Genomic DNA, 8,356 nt, shown 5'->3' on the forward strand with positions numbered 1-8,356 from the left:
TATCTTTACCAAATACCAGAACAAAGACACACGCTGAGGCGGCATTTAGCCACTAAGGCCCCCACCTGTGAACAAAGGATGGCAGAGACCTTTGATATTTTTTGAAGATTAAAGGCACACCTTTTTAATCAGGATTTTTACTGAATATCTAAACTCTTCTTAGATTATTAATTGTATTCAGTTATTTTCTATTTTATGTTTTTATTCATTTATTAATTTTTGCATCTATATTTTATTTTTACATATATTTTTAAATGTGTTTTATATTATTTTTCAAGTTGCGTTTTCTTTTGTTACCTGTCCGCCAGTGTGGATACCTCAAAGTTGGCATTTTTTCCTCATGCCACAGTACCATGCCATTTGTTGTTATTGTCAATAGTGTAGTGCAGGGGTCCCCAAACTACGGCCCCATCGTCCAAAATCCGGTCCCAAGTAAAAAAAAAAAAAAAAAAATTGTTTTTAAATTTATTTATTTATTTATTTTTTAAAATCTGTCCTTTCTAATGCATTTTCTACCGCTTGTTACTCTCTGTGTCTTCTAACCGCTCAGGCAAATCATATTGTCTAAAAATGCATTTCCCTATCAATAACGTGACATCATCGCTCTCAGAATATATATATATATATATATATATATATATATATATATATATATATATATATATATATATTAGGGCTGCAACAACTAATCGATTAAATTGATTAAAATTGATTATAAAAGTAGTTGGCGATTAATTTAGTCATCGATTCATTGGATCTATGCTATGTGCATGCGCAGAGGCATTTTTTTAATTTATTTTTTTATAAACCTTTATTTATAAACTGCAACATGTACAAACAGCTGAGAAACAAAAATCAAAATAAGTATGGTGCCAGTATGATGTTTTTTTTTCAATAAAATACTGGAAAGGATAGAAATGTAGTTTGTCTCGTTTATCTTATTATTAATCGATTAATCAAAGTAATAATCGACAGATTAATCGATTATCAAATTAATCGTTAGTTGCAACCCTAATATATGTATATACATATAGTACAGGCCAAAAGTTTGGACATACCTTCTCATTCAATGTGTTTTCTTTATTTTCATGACTATTGTAGATTGTCACTGAAGGCATCAAAACTATGAATGAACACATGTGTACTTAACAAAAAAAGGTGAAATAACTGAAAACATGCTTTGCACACTCTTGGCATTCTTTCGATGAGCTTCCAGAGGTAGTCACCTGAAATGGTTTTCACTTCACAGGTGTCATAGTTTTGATGCCTTCAGTGACAATCAACAATGTAAATAGTCATGAAAATAAAGAAAACGCATTGAAAGGAGAAGGTGTTTCCAAACTTTTGGCCTGCACTGTATATAATATATATGCCAAAAAATTTTTAACACAATGCGGCCCCCGAGTCAAAAAGTTTGTAGTGTGTGTGTGTGTTATTTTTCTATTCTTTTTTTTTTTACTGGTGTAAAAAACTTTGTTTTGCAACTTGCCTGTGCATGAAAAGTGCTATACAAATAACGTTTAATTGATTGATTGATACTGAGAGATGTTACTTATATTTCCTTGTGTTAGTAGAATTAATCATACAGCGGTACCTCAACTTACGAGTAACTTAACTTACGAAATAGTTGTCTGTCGGCTTTTTGGTATGCTTTAAATTGCGAGCATACCTTAAGTTACGAGTAATTTCGCTCTCTGTTGAAGTGATATTTGTTACGGGCTTGTGCCATTTGAGCAATAAATTGTTACAAATGTTACAAATTGTTGTTCTGTGCAGAGATCCACATCTTGCTCTCAAAACCATCAGATCTAAGACAATTAGTGTGAAGGAAGAGAAGCAAATGACCATAAAAGAGAGAAAAAACAGTAAAAATATGTTCTACCTCAGCAAATCAAGCCCCGCTGCAGAGTCTGCATCAGAAAAGCTGCAGCAGGTATTCTCATGTACTTAAAGTAAATCTGGATCCTCATCCTGAAGCTGCTTTGCTTGGCATTTCTAACACTTTGGACAAGATGGGTCGGAGGGGGGGGGGTTACCCACATATGCGGTCCTCTCCAAGGTTTCTCATAGTCATTCACATCGACGTCCCACTGGGGTGAGTTTTCCTTGCCCTTATGTGGGCTCTGTACCGCGGATGTCGTTGTGGCTTGTGCAGCCCTTTGAGACACTTGTGATTTAGGGCTATATAAATAAACATTGATTGATTGAATGTTAGCCCAGTGGTGGCCTATGGTATGGTCATAGCAAAAAGATGCACTTTGAGAGTGTGGAAATCTGACTCACCACCTAAGTTTGAAGCCTGGTTGAGAGAGTTAGTGGGAATCCGCCACATTGAAAATCTGAGATATGAGATATCTGGTAATTTACAGAAATGTTGTGGTGTGTGGAGAAGTATCTGGGAATACCTGCAACTGTAGTCAACCCCCCTAAGAAGTATCTGTCTTGGCATAATTGATGTGATTGATGAAAGTGGACATTCAACTGATATGTTAAGCCTGTGTGTGTATTTTGTTTTTACATGTTACAATCTGTGTAAAAACCTTATTCATTCATTATTTTTATTTTCATATGTTATTTATTTATTCATTTATTTTATTATTATATGTGTATATGTTTGTCTGTTGTTTCAACCATTAAGAAAATTGACAATAAAAATACTTTGAAAACAAAAAGAAGAAAAGCTGCAGCAAGCCTTCGCGCATGCAGGAACAAACGACAAACGACAAACATTTATCTATTAAAATATTGAAAAGCTGCAGAAAAACTCAGTTTCAATTTTGTACGTCTAGTCCTGACTTAACAAACTGGATGCTCGAACATTAGCCTTGGTTGACAGACAAACAAATCGCTTTTTATGTTTTCAACTCAAAAGTGACTTCTCTGGTCTGTCACTCAAAGACATCGGACACTGGGTTGCCAGATGCCACGAGAGAAACATGCAGCAGCTCTATGAAAACAAGTATTATAATAAGGGGGGATAATACACGGATTTGACAACACTGCACGTAGAATACGCAAAGGAGACATATTAGTCTGCTCCCCAAGGTAAATAATGTACAATATGTTTTATGTAAAACTACTGGGGTTGTTTGTAGTACATGTCATTGCATTGATTTCCATAACCGTATTTATTATCTAAACGTTTGTTTTTCTTGTTAAAAGGCATGTTACTTGTAGTTAAAATGGTGGTGTACACGTAAATTGAAGTACTGTACCACTCTATTGTGTTGCCTCATTCTGCTACATAACAGGTATAAAAAATATTATCAACTTCTCTCAGTATGATGCAGTGCTTGCTGGTTTACACCAATAACAAGCATATTGTTAAAAATGAATTCCTCGCTGAAACAGTTCATTATCTTTTTAAAGTCCGACTTTTCGATGCAGCTCTCCATTGGATCTCATTAGTTTGTGCAAGTGAACCATCAAGGGTAATCAGTCTGCATTGAAGTACTTGTGCCAAATTAAAGCACAAACCAGCTCAGCATGAAGTAGGATTGAGATGTTATTGTGCGTACCATTATAATGTCAAAAGGTGAAATTTTACATCTGCATAACATCTTTCTGTGGACAATATCATCAAAATATGTACACTAGCAAATTATTGATAACGCCGCCGTTCACCGATGATGCATCTAGGGCATGGATGGACCACATCCGGCCCATTAGTCTTTTTAATCCGGCCCGCCAAATATCAGAACAAAACTAAGCAAAGATCTGTTTTGAGAATTGCCACAACAAAACTGATACTAGACTTTGAAGCATTGGCAAAAAAGGGTGATCAACAACACTGCTCCCACTGAAAGAGAATGTAAGTGTTAACCCTGTAATACCATTTTTGTGTTTCTTTTAGGTTCTGATATGACATTGTTGAAAAAATATATATAGCCCATGTTTGGGAAGTCTACTCCCCTCTCAATAGATATGAATTGCTTTGAAATGCATCATGTGCTCGGTCGGCCCGTCTGTCAAATTTCAAAAGCCGATGTTGGCCCGTTAGCCAAAAAGTTTGATCTGATCTAGGGACTTTGGGAAAACATTATACCTCCATTTTGTGTAGTTAAACAGTGCTAAAACACACAATCGTATTTGAAGCTGAGGCAATTAGTCCTTTAAGAGATTACCCTGCACAAAAATACATTGGAAACCATTTGAAATCTCACTTGAGACAAGAAACCACCAGTATACTGTACATCTAAAACAGTGGTTCTTAACCTGGGTTCGATCAAACCCTAGGGGTTCGGTGAGTCGGCCTCAGGGGTTCGGCGGAGCCTCCGCCGCGGAGGTCAAGACACACCCTACTCATCGTGTGAATAAAAACTTCTCCCTATTGCCGTATTATGGATACCCCCAAACAATATTCCCTCTAATATTCCATCTGATTTGCAGGTGTGTAATTTATTGTGACTTCATGTGTTGGCTTTGTCTTTGAACAAAGTGATATTCATGCACAGTTCATTTTATGCACCAATTAAAAAAACATAACTTTGTCTTGAATTTGAATTTTTTTTTTTTTTAAATTTTTCACTAAAGAAGGGTTCGGTGAATGAGCATATGAAATTGGTGGGGTTCGGTACCTCCAATAAGGTTAAGAACCAGTGATCTAAAATCAGCTTTAGTAGCCTGACGAAAACAAACAACTTCAAAGTGTTATGGTTTTTGAGTTGGGGGTCGAAATACCGCGCGAAGAGCTGGACAAAGTGGCTGGGGAGAGGAAAGTCTGGGCTTCTCTGCAAAGACTGCTGCCCCCGCGACGCGACTTCGGATAAGTGGAAGAAGATGGATGCATGGAAATACAAAACCCAAAAGCAGTGAAGTTGGCACGTTGTGTAATTCGTAAATAAAAAGAGAATACAATGATTTGCAAATCCTTTTCAACTAATATTCAATTGAATAGACTGCAAAGACAAGATATTTAATTTTCGAACTAAGAAACTTAATTTTTTTGGGCAAATAATCATTAACTTAGAATTTAATGGCAGCAACATATTGCAAAAAGTTGGCACAGGGGCATTTTTACCACTGTGTTACATGGCCTTTCCTTTTAACAACACTGTAATTGTTTGGGAACTGAGGAGACCAATTTTTGAAGCTTTTCAGGTGGAATTATTTCCCATTCTTGCTTGATGTACAGCTTAAATTGTTCAACAGTCCGGGGGTCTCCATTGTGGTATTGTAGGCTTCATATTGCGCCACACATTTTCAATGGGAGACAGGTCTGGACTACAGGGAGGCCAGTCTAGTACCCGCACTCTTTTACTATGAAGCCAAGCTGTCATAACACGTGGCTTGGCATTGTCTTGCTGAAATAAGCAGGGGCGTCCATGATAGCGTTGCTTGAATGACAACATATGTTGCTCCAAAACTTGTATGTACCTTTCAGCATTAATGTTGCCTTCACAGATGTGCAAGTTACCCATGCCTTGGGCACTAATACACCCCCATACCATCACAGATGCTGGCTTTTCAACTTTGCGCCTAGAACAACCAGGATAGTTATTTTCCTCTTTGTTCCGGAGGACACAACGTCCACAGTTTCCAAAAACAATTTGAAATGTGGACTTGTCAGGCCACAGAACGCTTTTTCCACTTTGCATCAGTCTATCTTAGATGAGCTCGGGCCCAGCGAAGCGTTTCTGGGTGTTGTTGATAAATGGCTTTCGCTTTGCATAGTAGAGTTTTAACTTGCACTTACATATGTAGCGACAAACTAGTTACTGGCAGTGGTTTTCTGAAGTGTTCCTGAGTCTATGTGGTGATATCCTTTACACACTGATGTAACTTTTTGATGCAGTACGGCCTGAGGGATGAAGGACACGGGCATTCAGTGTTGGTTTCCAGCCTTGCTGCTTACGTGCAGTGACTTCTCCAGATTCTCTGAACCTTTTGATGATATTACGGACCGTAGATGGTGAAATCCCTAAATTCCTTGCAATCGTTGAGAAATGTTCTTAAACAATTTGCTCACGCATTTGTTCACAAAGTGGTGACCCTCGCCCCATCCTTGTTTGTGAATGACTGAGCATTTCATGGAAGCTGCTTTTATACCCAATCATCAATCAAACAATCAATGTTTATTTATATATCCCTAAATCACAAAAGTCTCAAAGGGCTGCACAAGCCACAACGACATCCTCGGCACAGAGCCCACACAAGGGACGTCGATGTGAATGACTATGAGAAACCTTGGGGAGGATCGCATATGTGGGTAACCCCCCCTCTAAGTACAGTCCCTAGTGGATCCAACATAACAATCATGGCACCCACCTGTTCCCAATTAGCCTGTTCACCTGTGGGATGTTCCAAATAAGTGTTTGATGAGCATTCCTCAACTTTTTCAGTCTTTTTTGCCACTTGTGGCAGCTTTTTTGAAACATGTTGCTGGCATCAAATTCCAAATGAGCTAATATTTGCAAAAAATAACAAAGTTTCCCAGTTCGAACGTTAAGTATCTTGTCTTTGCAATCTAGTCAATTGAATATAAGTTGAAAAGGATTTGCAAATCATCGTATTCTGTTTTTATTTACCATTTACACATCGTGCCAACTTCACTGGTTTGGGGTTTTGTACATGTGGGTGATTATCCACTACTATTTGATGTTATCAAGACTCAAAATTGCACACACATTGAGAGGGAAATAAAACATACTATTGTTTTCCAGAGTAACATGACTTCAAAGCTACTGTAATTGTCATCCCACCTTTAGAAAAGTAATAATATTGTTTTTTATCAGCGTATAATTCAAAATATTGATCATTTCTTTTACCAAGCCATGTTGTTATAAGGGTGAGACCCTCCCATGTCACTTGATCTATCCATGGTACTGAACTGGTGATGGAAAAAAACCAAAGGCTTAATTGAATGTTTTATTTGAATCCCCTGTGCACATATTTTCCCCTGCCCTTGACGTGCACCCTCAGCCTTATTTCATACGTTTTACGAGGAACTTTTGCCGCAGCTCCACGGTCGCTGGTTGTGTTTTGCCGCATGATATGACAGACATTTGAATGTAAACATCACGGTGCATTTAGGCCGACCACTCCCCTGCTTTTGTTTACCCCCATGCAAAGGGAGCCTTTATTTATTGCAAATGCAAAAGCTGCACGTCGACCTTGATTTAAAGGCTGCACCACGCTGACACCCCACTGATGTGCGACCAGATGAGCACGTCCAGCTTTGTCCGTCATCCAACCAGCACAGGCCTACACATCCAAATACGATCTATTTGTAAACATGCATGATTCTCCATCGCACTTACCGACATTGATGCTGTCGTATAGCCTCCTTTCTCAATTAGCTGCGTGTGCCTCTGATCAGTCTTCTCCCGAGTGGATGTTTTTTTTTTTTTTTTTTTTTAATAAATAAAAGCCGCACGGCTTCCCGGGAACATGAGTAGAAGATACAGGCGGAGTCACGTGACCACAGTTCTGGTTCCTCAACAATAAAGAAATTAAATCAAGCATTATTTCGATGAAGCACATACAACATAACGCTATAGAAACTAAATGACATTCAACATTTAATTATATATAGCAAATTTTGCTCATTTGTGTGACGCATGTTAAAAGTTGTCTTTATTTGTAGGAAACAAGCCAAATAATATTAATAAATAGATGAAGCAATTCCTGAAGTAATTGCGTATGAATTCTCCAACGTTGAAGTTGAACTGAAATGCTGACAGAATGCAGTATGAATGTAAGAATAGTTTGAATGTGAAAATGGTTTGAATGTTTGAATTTCCAGGAAAACCGGAATTTGGTTTGGAATTTGTTTGAATGTCTAGAGTGAGTGGAATATGTCGAAGAATGTGGGGATTGTGGAAGTTTGAAAAATGGACAATTCATTTTAAATGGGGAAAATGCAACAACAAAAAACAAAAAAAAAGGAATGATGGGAAATCCGGGAATTTATTTTAGAATTGTTGGAGTTGAGCACACAATTCCTGAACAGGCTGAATATTCTCGAAGTTGGAACGGTTTGAATCAGATGACAAAAGTGGGAATTGTGCAACTTTGAAGAATGTCCCATTGATTTCAAAGGGAATTTCCCAAAAAATGGGGGATTTCGGAAAAAGCGGGAATTTTTTTGAAAATGCTAAAACACTTGAATGGTCTTGTGTTGCAATTTTTCAATTTGGTCGAGAAATTTTCAAGTAGTGACATGTTGAATTGAGAAATGGCGTTACGGAATTCCTGGAATTTCGGGAAAACCGGGAATTTTTCCATTGAAAAAAACAACGTAGTTTTTTGTCCTAAATAAGAGGATTTTTTTTCGACCGTGGAACGGTTGAAGTGGGTTGAAAAATGTGGGAGGAGTGGTCGCCAGGAAAAAGGGTGGAAATAGGGTTGGAAAACC

The 8,356-nt window shown here is 37.7% G+C and overlaps 1 protein-coding gene across 3 annotated transcripts in view; it reads right to left on the minus strand.

Annotated features, from left to right (window-relative positions):
• Positions 1–7,394, minus strand: part of apba2a (amyloid beta (A4) precursor protein-binding, family A, member 2a) — a 38,875-nt gene extending 31,481 nt beyond the window's left edge. For all 3 annotated transcript variants that reach the window (XM_062035785.1, XM_062035786.1, XM_062035784.1), the window contains exon 1: positions 7,260–7,394. The gene's annotated coding sequence lies outside the window, so the exon portion shown is untranslated. The remainder of the gene's footprint in view (positions 1–7,259) is intronic.
• Positions 7,395–8,356: the final 962 nt, after the last annotated feature.

This window comes from Entelurus aequoreus, linkage group LG24 (genome assembly GCF_033978785.1).
Source record: "Entelurus aequoreus isolate RoL-2023_Sb linkage group LG24, RoL_Eaeq_v1.1, whole genome shotgun sequence".
Lineage (NCBI taxonomy): Eukaryota > Metazoa > Chordata > Actinopteri > Syngnathiformes > Syngnathidae > Entelurus > Entelurus aequoreus.